The sequence below is a fragment of the Ovis aries genome, chromosome 12 (assembly GCF_016772045.2).
Source record: "Ovis aries strain OAR_USU_Benz2616 breed Rambouillet chromosome 12, ARS-UI_Ramb_v3.0, whole genome shotgun sequence".
Taxonomy (NCBI): Eukaryota; Metazoa; Chordata; class Mammalia; order Artiodactyla; family Bovidae; genus Ovis; species Ovis aries.
In genome coordinates, this window is record NC_056065.1 from 8208138 (window position 1) to 8223348 (window position 15211).

Genomic DNA, 15211 nt, shown 5'->3' on the forward strand with positions numbered 1-15211 from the left:
GGAATATTAGTGTTTCTTGGCATTTTTGGTAGAATTTTGTTGCATGGATAGAAAATAAACTATGCTGGTGTAATATGGATTTTAAAAAATCTTTCTTTAAAATTACAGGTTTTATGAGTGATCATCTCATTATCACAATTGGGTTGATATAAACAAACGCATACACCTAAACTCTGAAATAGCCCGCATTTTGTTCCTGGGCAAGATCAGTTCAGTTCAGTTCAGTCACGCAGTCGTGTCCGACTCTTTGCGACCCCATGAATCGCAGCATGCCAGGCCTCCCTGTCCATCACCGACTCCCGGAGTTCACTCAGACTCACATCCATCGAGTCAGTGATGCCATCCAGACATGTCATCCTCTGTTGTCCCCTTCTCCTCCTGCCCCCAATCCCTCCCAGGATCAGAGTCTTTTCCAATGAGTCAACTCTTCACATGAGGTGGCCAAAGTACTGGAGTTTCAGCTTTAGCATCATTCCTTCCAAAGAAATCCCAGAGCTGATCTTCTTTAGAATGGACTGGTTGGATCTCCTTGCAGTCCAAGGGACTCTCAAGAGTCTTCTCCAACACCACAGTTCAAAAGCATCAATTCTTTGGCGCTCAGCCTTCTTTACAGTCCAACTCTCACATCCATACATGCCCAGAGGAAAAACCATAGCCTTGACTAGACGGACCTTTGTTGGCAAAGTAATGTCTCTGCTTTTCAGATGCTGCCTAGGTTGGTCATAACTTTTCTTCCAAGGAGTAAGCGTCTTTTAATTTCATGGCTGCAGTCACCATCTGCAGTGATTTTGGAGCCCCCACAAATAAAGTCTGACACTGTTTCCACTGTTTTCCCATCTATTTCCCATGAAGTGATGGGACCAGATGCCATGATCTTCATTTTCTGAATGTTGAGTTTTAAGCCAGCTTTTTCACTCTCCTCTTTCACTTTCATCAAGAGGCTTTTTAGTTCCTCTTCACTTTCTGCCATAAGGGTGTTGTCATCTGCATATCTGAAGTTATTGATATTTCTCCTGGCTATCTTGATTCCAGCTTGTGTTTCTTCCTGGGCAAGGTAGCTAGTATCAATTTCAAATACTGGCAAATAGACTCTACTTCTGAATGGGGAGGCCTGCAAAGTCACAAGACAAGGAAAAACACTTGGATTAATTTTCATGGATCTCTGTACAACCATGTAATTCTCCCAGGAGGTGGTACTTGATGATTATGAGTGTTTTAACACAGTTGCTAATCCCACAAACAGCCTTGCAAGTCCCAGTTTCTCCACATCTTCACTTGTGCTGGATATTTTCATCTTTATTCTCCCACATGCTGGTGTTTTTGCATGTTGATAGCAAGTTATAATTGGATACTCTTAAGGGACTTTTCACAAAACATAGGAATATCCTGTGTGTGTGTGTGTGTGTGTGTGTGTGTGTGTGTGTGTGTGTGTTTAGGTGCTCACTTGTGTCTGATTCCTTGCGGCCCCATGGACTACAAACTGCCAGGCTCCAATGCCCACGGAATTTGCCAAGCAGCAATAGTGGAGTGGGGTGCCATTTCCTACTCCAGGGGATCTTCTTGACCCAGAGATCTAATGCATGTCTTTTTTTATCAATTGCATTGGCAGGTGGATTCTTTTCCAAAAGCACCACCTGGAATTAGATAAACAATAGTAAATCAAAATATTAAGGTCTGACAACAGGATTTTTTCAGCGCCTGAAATTCTTGTCAATTTACTGCAGACTGAGGAATTCTTGAGTACTTCTGTAAAACTATTTTGGAAAGTAAAGTGACAGCATATGGCTAATTTCAAGTCATGTTATGTAACCAAGGATCCTTCCATTCCAAACTGATGTATAGATACTACAACAATACACTATATATATATATATATATATATATGTCCTATACATAGTTGAATGGTTCTACAAAGACCTGAAAGACCTTCTAGAACTAATACCAGAACAAGACATCCTTTTCATCATAGAGTACTGGAATGCAAAAGTAGGAAAACAAGAGATACCTGGAATAAGAGGCAAATTTGGCTTTGGAGTACAAAATGAAACAGGGCCACACTAACGGAGTTCTGCCAAGAGAATGCATTTGTCATACCAAAGAACCACTTCCAACAACCCAAGAGAGGAGTATACACAGGGATATCACCAGGTGGTCAATGCTGAAATCAGATTGATTATAATGTTTGCACGTGAAGGCAGAAAATCTCTGTACAGTCAGCAAAAAAATGACCTGGAGCTGACTGTGGCTCAGATCATGAACTCCTTTATTCAAAATTCAGACTTAAATTGAAGAAAGTAGGAAAAACCATTAGACCATTTAGGTATGACCTAAATAAAATCCTTATGATTATACACTGGAAATGACAAATAGATTCAAGGGATGAGAGCTGATAGACAGAATGCCAGAACTATGGATAAACGTTTGTATCATTGTATAAGAGGTGGTGACCACAATAATCCCCAAGAAAACAGAAATGCAAAAAGGTAAAATGGTTGTCTCAGGAGGCCTTGAATAAAGAAGAAAAGCCAAAGACAAAGGAGAAAAGGGAAGATATACCCATCTGAATGCAGAGTTCTAAAGAATAGCAAGGAGAGATAAGAAAGTCTTCCTAAGTGATCAATGAAAAGAAATAGAGGAAAACAGTAGATTGGGAAAAACTAGAGAGCTCTTTAAGAAAATTAGAGATACCAAGGGACCATTTCATGCAGAGATGGGTACAATATAGGACATAAATTGTGTGGACCTGACAGAAACAGAAGATATTAAGAAGGGATGGCAGGAGTATATAGAAGAACTATACAAAAAAAGATCTTAAAGACCCAGTTAGCCATGATGGTATGATCACTTACCTAGAGTCAGACATCCTGGAATGAGAAGTCAAGTGGGCCTTAGGCAGCATCACTATGAACAAAGCTAGTGGAAGTGATCGATTTCCAGCTGACATATTTCAAATCCTAAAAGATGATGCTGTCATAGTGGCGCACTCAGTATGCCAGCAAATTTGCAAAACTTAGTGGTGGCCACAGGCCTGGAAAAATTCAGTTTTCATTCCAATCCCAAGAAAGGACAATGCCAAAGAATGTTGAAACTACTGCACAATTGCACTCATTTCACATGCTAGCAGGTAATGTTCAAATCCTTCAAGTGAGGCTTCAATAGTAAGTGAACTGAGAACTTCCAGATGTACAATATGGATTTAGAAAAGGCAGAGGAATCAGAGATCTAATTGCCAACATCTGTTAGATCATATAAAAAGCAATAGAATTCTAGGGGGAAAAAATCTGCTTCTGCTTCATTGACTACACTAAAGCCTTTGACTATGTGGATCATAAGAAACTGGATAATTTTTACAAAGATGTAAATACAAGACCACCTTACTGCCTCTTAGGATACGTGTATGCAGCTCAAGGAACAACATGTAGAATGAAACAAGGAGCAATGGACTGGTTCTAAATTGGTAAAGGAGTACATCAAGGCTGTATATTGTCACTATCTTATTTAACTTATATGCAGAGTTATTTTTCACTTGCTCTGTCATGTCCATGTCTGTGACCCCATTGACTGCAGAATGTCAGGCTTCCCTGTCCTTCAGTATCTCCTGGGTTTGCTCAAACTCATGCCAGTTGAGTCGGTGATGCCATTCAACCATCTCATCCTCTCTGTCATTCCCTTCTCCTCCTGCCTCAATCCCAACATCAGGGATTTTTCCAGTGAGTTGGTTCTGCCCATTAGGTTCCAAAGTATTGGAGTTTCAGCTTCAACATCAATTCAATGAATATTCAAGGTTGATTTCCTTTAGGATTGACTGGTTTGATCTCCTTGTAGTTCAAAGGCATCAGTTTGTCGATGTTTAGCCTTTTATATTGTCCACCTCTCACATCCATACATGACTACTGGAAAAACCATAGCTTTGATTATATGGACATTTTTTAGCAAAGCAATGTCTCTGTTTTTCAAAATGCTGTCTATTTTTGTCATTGCTTTTCTTCCCTGAAGCAAGCATACTTCAATTTCATGGCTAATGTCCAAAGTGATCTTAGAGCCAAAGAAAATAAGTCTGTCACTGTTTCCATTGTTTCTCTATCTATTTGTCATGAAATGATGGGACCAGATATCATGATCTTCCCTTCTTGAATACTGAGTTTTAAGCCAGTTTTTTCACTCTCCTCTTTGACTTTCATTAAGAAGCTCTTTAGTTTCTCTTCACTTTCTGCCATAAGAGTGGTGTCGTGCATATCTGAGTTGATTGATATTTCTCCTGGCAGTCTTAATTCAGCTTGTGCCTCATCCAGTTCAGCATTTTGCATGATGTACTCTGCATATAAGTTAAATAAGCAGGATGATAATATACAGCCTTGATGAACTCCTTTCCCAAATTTTAACCAGTCCATTGTTCCATGTTCAGTTCTAACTGTTGCTTTTGACCTGCATGCACATTTCTCAGGAGGCAGATAGGGTGGTCTGGAATTCCATAGGTTTAAGAGTTTTCCACAGTTTTTTGTGATCTACACAGTCAGAGGCTTTAATGTAGTCAATGAAACAGAAATATTTGTTTTTCTGGAAATCTCTAGCTTTTTCTGATTCAACTGATGTTGGCAATTGATCTCTGGTTTCTTTGCCTTTTCTAACAGATAGCATGTGTGGAAGTTCTCAGTTCATATTCTGCTGAAACCTAGCTTGAAGGACTTTGAGAATTACTTTGGTAGCATGTGCAATGAATGCAATTGTGCAGTAGTTTGAACAGTCCTTGGCATTGCCCTTCTTTGGGATTGGAATGAAAACTTAACTTTATTAGTCCTGTAGCCACTGCTGAGTTTTCCAAATTTGTTGGCATATTGAGTGCAGCACTTTCACAGCATCTTCTTTTAGGATTTGAAATAACTCAACTGAAATTCCATTACCTCCACTAGCTTTGTTTGTAGTGATGCTTCCTAAGGTCCACTTGACTACACTGCAGGATGTCTGGCTCTAGGTGACTAATCACATCGTTGTGGTTTTTTTGGGTGATTAACATTTTTTTTGGTATAGTTATTTTGTGTATCTTTGCCTCTTCTCCTTAGTATCTTTTGATTCTGTTAGGTCTGAACTGTTTATGCTTTTTACTGTGCCCATCTTTGCATGAAATATTCCCTTGGTGTCTCTAATTTTCTTGAAGAGATCTCTAGTCCTTCCCATTCTATTGTTTTCCTCAATTTATTTGCACTGATCACTTAAAAAAGATTTTTATAATCTCTCCTTGCTATTTTCTGGGACTCTGCATTCAGATGGATATATCTTTCCTTTTCTCACCCGCTTTCACTTGTCTTCTTTTCTCAGCTATTCATAAGACCTCCTTGGAAAACCATTTTGCCTTTTTGCATTTCTTTTTCTTGGAGATGGTTTTTATCACTGCCTCATATACAAAGTTACAAACCTCTGTCCATAGTTCTTCAGGCACTCTGTCTATCAGATCTCATTCCTGGAATATATTTGTCACTTCCACTGTATAATCATAAGTGATTTGATTTAGATCATACATGAATGGCCTACTGGTTTTCCCTGCATTCTCCAATATAAGTCTGAATTTGGCAATAAGGAGCTCATGATCTGAGCTGTTTTCAATTCCTGGCTTTGTTTTTGCTGCCTGTATACAGCTTCTCGATCTTCGACTATAACAAATATAATTAGTCTGATTTCTGTATTGAACATCTGTTGATATCCATGTATAGACATCTCTTGTTTTGTTGGAAGAGGGTGTTTGCTATGACTAGTGCATTCTCTTACACCATGCTGAATGCCAGGCTGGATGTAGCTCAAGCTGGAATCAAGATTGCTGGGAGAAATATCAATAATCTTCAATATGTAGATGACATGAGCCTAATGGCAGGAACTAAAGATTTCTTGATAAAGGTAAACGAAGAGAGTGAAAAAGCTGTATTAAAACTCAACATTCAAAAACTAAGATCATAGCATCTAGTCCCATCACTTCATTGCAAATAAATGGGGAATCAATGGAAACAGTGACGGGCTTTATTTTGGGGGCTCCAAACTCACTGCAGATGATGACTGCAGCCATGAAATTAAAAGATGGTTGCTCCTTAGAAGAAAAGCTATGATAAACCTAGCATATTAAAAAAGCAGAGATAAGACTTTGCCAACCACGTTCCGTACAGTCAAAGTTATCGTTTTTCCAGTAGTCATTTACAGATGTGAGAGCTGGACCATAAAGAAGGCTGAGTGCCATATAATTGATGCTTTCAAACTGTGGTGCTAGAGAAAGCTATTGAGAGTCCTTTGGACTGCAAAGAGATCAAACCAGTCAATCCTGAAGGAAATCAACCCTGATTATTCGTTGGAAGGAATGATGCTGATGCTGAAGTTTCAGTACTTTAGCCACATGATGCAAAAAGCCAACTCGTTAGAAAAGACGTGATGCTGACAAAGATTAAAGGGAGGAGGAGAAGCAGATGACAGAAATGAGATGATTGGATGGCATCACTGACTCAATGGATATGAGTTTGATAAAATTCTGGATGATTGTGAAGGATAGAGATGCCTGGTGTGCTGCAGTCCATGTGGTCATAAAAAGTTGGTCAGGACTGGGGGACTGAATAACAACAATGCTGAAAACAACTCATATATTGACCAACTCTAAAAGGGATCAATGATCTGAGTCTCTTTCCCAATTGAAGATGACAGAAAGCTAAAAATGAATTTAGGGCAGCAGCTCATACATCAATAATGAATCTTTAAAATTTTGGGGAAAAAATAAACATGAAAGGCAAAAAATATGCAAGCTTTGATTTTTTTTGGTATACATTGAGAAAAGATGAAAAAGACAAACTTTTGAGATTCCATGTTTAAAATTATAAAACAAAATAAGCAAGGAAGTAACTACCACATTATTCAGAATACGGATTCTCTATAGCCTTGAGGGAAATGTCTGTTATTGAATAGGAAACATGGGGCAATGTGGAGATATGGGGGCATTGGGAGTGTGGGAATTATCTATCTTGACTGAAGTAGTGTTACACAGGTAATTGATGAAACTTCATTTTATGTTGTATGACTTTTATGTATGTTTTAAAATCTTTCAGTAAAATTAAAAAAAAAAACAGAATACATAGAAAGCAGAAGATAAAATGATAGAAACAAATCAAAGTCAAAATACATTAGTAAACCCAAAGGAATGGAATTAATGGTACTAAACTTCTACATTAAAAAATCAGCTTTATATTTTTTTCTTTAAGAGATACTTCAATACAAATGAAGATGAAATATTTGAAATTATGATGTTGGAAAATATAAAAATTAAAAATTATAATAATGTTATAAAATATATTTTTACCTTATGTAAACAGACTTGCAAGACCTAGAGCGAGACATCCTGGAATGTGAAGTCAAGTGGGCCTTAGAAAGCATCACTATGAACAAAGCTAGTGGAGGTGATGGAATTCCAGTTGAGCTATTTCAAATCCTGAAAGATGATTCTGTGAAAGTGCTGCACTCAATATGCCAGTAAACTTGGAAAACTCAGCAGTGGCCACAGGACTGGAAAAGAGCGGTTTGCATTCCAATCCCAAAGAAAGGTAATGCCAAAGAATGCTCAAACTACCACACAATTGCACTCATCTCACATGCTAGTAAAGTAATGCTCCAAATTCTCCAAGCCAGGCTTTGGCAATATGTGAACCATGAACTTCCAGATGTTCAAGCTGGTTTTAGAAAAGGCAGAGGAACCAGAGATCAAGTTGCCAATATCCGCTGGATCATGGAAAAAGCAAGAGAGTTCCAGAAAACATCTATTTCTGCTTTATTGACTATGCCAAAGCCTTTGACTGTGTGGATCACAATAAACTGTGGAAAATTCTGAAAGAGATGGGAATACCAGACCACCTGACCTGCCTCTTGAGAAACCTTTATACAGGTCAGGAAGCAACAGTTAGAACTGGATATGGAACAACAGACTGGTTCCAAATAGGAAAAGGAGTGTGTCAAGGATATATATTGTCACCCTGCTTATTTAACTTCTATGCAGAGTACATCATGAGAAACACTGGGCTGGTGGAAGCACAAGCTGGAATCAAAGTTGCTGAGAGAAATATCAATAACCTCAGATATGCAGATGACACCACCCTTATGGCAGAAAGTGAAGAGGAACTAAAAAGCCTCTTGATGAAAATGAAAGAGGAGAGTGAAAAAGTTGGCTTAAAGCTCAACATTCAGAAAATGAAAATCATGGCATCGGATCCCATCACTTCATGGGAAATAGATGGGGAAACAGTGGAAACAGTATCAGACTTTATTTTTCTGGGCTCCAAAATCACTGCAGATGGTGATTGCAGCCATGAAATTAAAAGATGCTTACTCCTTGGAAGAAAAGTTATGACCAACCTAGACAGCATCTTGAAAAGCAGAGACATTACTTTGTCAACAAAGGTCCGTCTAGTCAAGGCTATGGTTTTTCCTGCGGTCATGTATGGACGCGAGAGTTGGACTGTTAAGAAGGCTGAGCACTGAAGAATTGATGCTTTTGAACTGTGGTGTTGGAGAAGACTCTTGAGTCCCTTGGACTGCAAGGAGATCCAACCAGTCCATTCTGAAGGAGATCAGCCCTGGAATTTCTTTGGAAGAAATAATGCTAAAGCTGAATCTCCAGTACTTTGGCCACCTCATGTGAAGAGTTGACTCATTGGAAAGGATTCTGATGCTGGGAGGGATTGGAGTGGGGTCAGGAAAAGGGGATGACAGAGGCTGAGATCACTGGATGGCATCACCAACTCGATGGACGTGAGTCTGAGTCAACTCCAGGGGATGGTGATGGACAGGGAAGCCTGGTGTGCTGCGATTCATGGGGTACCAAAGAGTCGGACATGACTAAGCAACTGAACTGACTGACTGACTTAAGACCAAAGTATTAGTGATAAATTTATTACTGTGTCAGTTGCTCAGTCATGTTGACTCTTTGTGACCCTAGGGACAGTAGCCCACTGGGCTCCTCTGTCCATGGAATTCTTGCAAGAATACTAGAGTGAGTTGTCATTCCCTTTTCCAAGGGATCTTCCCAACCCAACCCAGGAATTGAACCCAGTTCTCCTGCACTGCAGTCAGATTTTTTACCATCTGAGCCCACCTATATATTTACAAAATATTTAACTTATAAGAAAGATGTAACAATTCTAAGATATTATGAATATAAAAGAAAATCAAATCTAAAAGAGATGAAAACAGACATCTCCCCACAAAACAAAGAATTACAACAATATAGTATGTGATTTTTATAAACTTGTCTCTATCCTTGACATTATAAGGACAAATACAAATTAAAAGAAAGACTTAATTTTCCCTTCTCCCTTTTCTTAGAGTTTTTACTTTAGAAAAATATCAGTTCTTTTTCTCTCTCTTTGAAATGTATGTAAATCTTTTCAAGGTAAATAAGCCACTTTCAGCTTTAAGATTCAGGCATGTCTTTCTCAAGGAACAAGAAACTATATCTTTGAAATATAATCATTTTGGGAAGATCCCTTGCAGAAGGGAATGGCAACCCACTGCAGTATTCTTGCCTGGAGAATTTCATGGACAGAGTAGCCTGGCAGTCTACTGTTTATGGGGTCACAAAGAGTTGGTCACAACTGAACAAGTAACACTTTTACTTGTCCAAGCCTCTTTAAGCTATAAAATTCAGGCATGTCTTTCTCAAGAATCTGGAAGCTATGTCTTTGAAATATAATTATCAAGGAAGAAAATGCCGCTGCCAGACACCTCACTCCCAAAGTACTTCCTGTCATGAAGATGAGAAGTTTGTTTTTCCTTTGGATAAAGTCAGTTAACTAATACAGCTGGTCTCCCAGTTGCCAGGTAAATCTAAGGTGACTGTGTGGCACATAGTATTGTCAAGTACTCTTACTTGGGGGACTACTTGCTGTTTATCTTGAGAACATATATACAATGGGTTGTGCCTGCTTGACTTATAAAAGGGTTAGATTTTTATGTGTCTTTGCATAGTCTCAGTGAATCCTTGTGATGCACATTATGTTTCCTATATATTCAATAATAAAGCCATCTTGTTTCTATTCTACCTTTGTGGAAGGATCTTCTGGATGGAGAGAAGAGTATGTTTTTAATTGCATTTTCCCAGTTATTTGTAAAATATCATAAACCAGTAGAGAAGACTTGAACAAGTTAAGTAATAAACTTGATTTACTGGATACCCTGGTGGCTCAGACGGTAAAAGCGTCTGCCTGCAATGTGGGAGACCCTGGTTCGATCCTTGGGTCGAGAAGATCCCCCTGGAGAAAGAAATGGCAACCCACCCCTGCACTCTTGCCTGGAAAATCCCATAGATGGATGGAGGAGCCTGGTAGGCTATAGTCCACAGCATCCCAAAGAATTGGGCATGCCTGAGAGGTTTCTCTTTCGCTTTCATAAATAACTACACCCAACTTCAGAAAGCACATATTTTTCCCATACCAAAGTATCATACTCACAAAATATCTTTACAAATAAAAAGAAACAACTACCATGTAGGTGAAGTTCTCTGTCTACAGTGGAATTAATTAAGAAATAAATACCCCAAAATAATTGGATTAAAAATGCTTACAAATTTAGACACTTATGATGCAACACTTACAAATAGCAGGTGAATCAAATAGAGAAGAATTTTAATGAGAACACTTCCTATCAAAACATGAAGTGAAGTGAAGTCGCTCAGTCGTGTCCGACTCTTTGCAATCCATGGACTGTACCCCACCAATCTCCTTTGTCCATGGGATTCTCCAGGCAAGAATACTGGAGTGGGTTGCCATTTCCTTCTCCAGGGGCTCTTCCTGACCCAGGGATCGAACCTAGGTCTCTCACATTGCAGGCAGACACTTTAACCTCTTCACCACGAGGGAAGCTCAATGTAATCAATTCTTTTAAAGCGAAATGTATAGCTTGTGGAAGTAAATGAAGCAAACCACATGAGAGCGAGCACAGCTTATTTGTTCAGAGCTTGCTGTAGCATTGAAGTCAGCTACTATCACCTGCATTTTGGAAGAGACTCAAACACAGGATTGGGAAAGCTTTGTAGTGACCCTATAACCCCTGCCTACTGGCATCCTGAGTTCAAACGAAGACAGAAGAAATATTGTGAAATGGGATATCTCCTGCCATATCAGTAAACAAAGATATAAGAGCCATCAGTGATTTCCAGCATCCAGATATGGATTACTGAGCCTGGAGGGCCTCAAGACAATGCCTGTGATTTGACAGCCATCAGCCGCTCCCTACAGTGAGCAAGAACTTAAGGATGTAATAGAATCAAGAGGCAGGATATTGGCCCCAGGTAGCTGAGATAGATATGAAAGGAATGGATTCAGTGAACCCAGTTGCTTGCATCATTACATACATAGAAGAGAGCTAAATTCCTTAACTTGAGATATCTGGTTTCCTTAATGATAATCTTTGATGTTCAGACTATCTGCCCCTCTTTGTTGCAAGTTTCTATATAACCTAACTCCCTCTCCTGCCTCAGAGCTGTTTCTCAGGGTTATGTGAGATTCTGCCTCCATGCTTGAAGTCCTAAGAATTCTCACAGAAAAAATATAACTCTCAACTTTCAGGTTGTGACCATATTTTATAGTTGACAACATAATGACATTAAGTTTAGGACAGAAATCCAAGTCAGCTCACAACTATATATTATCTAAATAAAATTAGATGTAACAATAATATGATCACTTAAGTAATTATGGAAAGATTGATTAAAAACAAAAATCTTCATTAATGTTATAAGCTGTTCAACAACCAGAGACAGTAGAGAATTTTCTTATCTACCATAAATACCCAGTGAACATTCTGCTAACCACTACAATATTGTAAAGTAATTAGCCTACAATTAAAATTTTTTAAAAACATTTTTAAAAATCACTAATTTACTTTAGTATCCATAATAAGACAAAGTTGCTTACTTTTACTGTCTAATATTGAAATGGAGAAAATCCATGCAGGTGGCACTGATGGTAAAGAATCCACCTGCCAGTGCAGGAGATATAAAAGATGTGGGTTTGATCCCTGGGTCTGGATTGTCCCCTGGAGAAGGAAATGGCAACCCACTCCAGTATTCTGGCCTGGAAAATCCCATGGATAGAGAAGCCTGGTAGGCTTCTAGTAGTCCATGTAGTCGCAGAGTCGGACACGACTGAGCAACTTCATTTTCACTTTCCATTATTCTTGCTTGGAAAATCCCAGGGACATAGGAGTCTGGCTGGCCAGTACAAGGCATCACAAAGAGTCAGATACAACTGAGGTGACTTAGCATGCACACACTGGAATGGAGACATAAGAACTGAAAGTATAAAAACCAAACTCATGTATAGAAACACAGTATAAAAACCAATAGAATATACATAAGCTATCTGTGACTGATTGATGTTGATGTATGGCAAAAACCATCACAATATTGTAAATATCCTCCCCCTAAAAATTAATTAATTAATTAAAAATAACCTATAGAACAGTGGGGAAAAAAAAGAATGCTTAGAAAAAAAATGCTTAGATTTACTAGGGTGGGATTATATTAGAAGCAATATATAAAAGCAGTTACTTTATTCACTGACTACAAATATTTACAAGCATGAGTTTTCAAAAGACATTTATTATAGTTGATAGAAATTCAGTTGCAACACAAATACAGTAATATAATTTATCTAGGGATGAATGTAACAATAGGTATATAAAATCTTTATGGAGAAAATTATAAAAATTCATTTAGCAACATTAAAAATACATGACAAATTAAATGATATTCCTAGAAAAATTTTCTTTAATGAAAATATCATTTCTCCCAAAATTTATGTGTAGTGATGTCTCATTGTGGTTTTGATTTGCATTTCTCTGATGAGTAGTGATGTTGAAACCCCTTTCATGTACTTGGGGGATATTTGTATGTTGTTTTTGGGCAAATGTTTATTCAAACATTTTTTTCTCTTTTTTTTTTTTTTTGCTCTTGAGTTGTAGAAGTTTCTTATATATTATGGGTATTAGACCCTTATCAAATACATGATTTGCATATGTGTTCACCTGTTCTGTAGGTTGCCTTTTCCTCCTATTTCTTAATTCTTTCATTTCTTGTTTCATAAATTGTACAAAAGTTTTTTGGTTTGATGTCATCTCACTTGCCTATTTTTACTTTTCTTGCCTGTGTTTTTTATGTCATTTCCAGGAAATCATTGCTGAGACTAATGTCAAGAAACTTTCTCTGTGATTTGTCTTCTAGGAGTTTTACAGCTTGCATTTAAGTCTTTAATACATTTTGAGTTGATTTGTGTGTATAGTTTAAGTTAAGGGTCCAAATTTAATCTTTTACATGTAAGTATCCAGTTTTCCCAACACCTTTTGTTGACGAAATTGTCCTTCTTCATTTTATGTTCTTGATGCCCTATCAAAGGTCACTTGACCATAGATGTGTGGGCATATTTCTGGGTTACCTCTTCTGTTCCGTTGGTCGGTATGTCTGTCTTTATGTCATGATCATATCATTTTAATTACTGTAGTGAAGTGAAGTGAGGTCGCTCAGTCGTGTCCAACTCTTCGCAACCCATGGACTGTACCCCACCAAGCTCCTTTGTCCATGGGATTCTCCAGGCAAGAATACTGGAGTGGGTTGCCATTTCCTTCTCCAGGAGATCTTCCTGACCACCCAGGGATCGAACCCAGGTCTCCCACATTACAGGCAGACACTTTAACCTCTGCACCACCAGGGAAGCTCAATTGCTATAGTTTTGAGATATATTTTAAAGTCAAGAAGTTTGGTCTCTCTGTCTTTCTTCTTCTTTCTCAAGATTGCTTTGGTTATTTGTGTGTGTGTGGGTGGTTCCATATAAACTTTGTAACTTTGTTTTCCTTATCTATAAAAAATACTGTCAGGATTTTGATGGAGATAATATTGAATCTCCAGATGACTTTGTGCAGTATGTACATTTTACTAATATTAAGTTTTTCATTTCCTGAACATGGATTGTCTTATCATTTTTAATATATTCTTTAATGTTTCCTTTACATTTTGAAGTTTTCAGTGTACAAGTATTTGATCCTCATATTTAAAGTATTTTATTATTTTATAATCTACCAAGACCATATCATGAAGAAGTAGAAAATCTGAACAAATCAATAATGTGTTGGGGGATTAAATAAGTAATCAAAAGTATCCATTTAAATTATTATTCAGTGTTATAGATAGTAGAAAAAATATGTGCTTTAAGGACATATATATTTAGTGTAACTATAGATAACTGATATTGGTATTTAAGGAAAACTATCCATTACTAGTATCATTCATAACAAGTTAAAGTAAAACAAGCTACCAAACTACTGAGATCGGAGACCATTTTTACTTATTTTGTTATAAAAAGTGGAGATATTGTTTGTTGACTATTGAAAATATGATGTATATCTATATGAAGATCCCATAGTTTAAATTTGCTTCATCCTCAACAATCTTGTACATCAATCATTTTTGTTCATAAGTTAAAGCAAGAAAATCTGAGCTTAGGAAGCTAATAATTTCCAAACTTTGCAGTTTATAAAGTAATACATTTTGGATTCATTCTACAGCTTCCTGACTACCAACCTGATGTTCTTGTCCCCAGCATGGACTCCAGGTTTCCTAACACATTTTAAACATTTTCATGACTTTTCTCCCAAATGTGATCCTGATAGATCAGTGAAGTTCATCTTGTAAAAACATGAAACTGCAAACTCTCACAGTCTCCTTACCTGTCAGCTTTTCAAAAACTTTCTCAGCTTTGAGCTACATGGATTTGCATTTGGGAAAATAACAAGTTGTGATTCAACAGGGAAGTACCGGAAACAGAAGGCCATTTAATGCTCCACACTTCTGTCTCAGTGCTGACATGCAAATACATAAACATATCCTCACATTTATGTATCTAATTTTTTAATTTTTATTTATTTACTTATTTTTGTTTTTTAAATTTTACTTCTTTTTTTTTTAAATTTTGCTTCTTTTAATTGGAGGATAATTACAATATTGTGATGGATTTGCCATACATCAATATGAATCAGCCACAGGCATACATGTGTCTGCTCCCTCCTGAGCCCCCCTCCCGCCTCTGGCTCCACCCCTCCCTCCAGGTTGTCATGTCACCCCCTTTGACATGCATGGGGCTGCTTTTAGTGGCCTGCATCATACATCCCACTGGCTATCTATTTTACTTATGGGTAATGTATA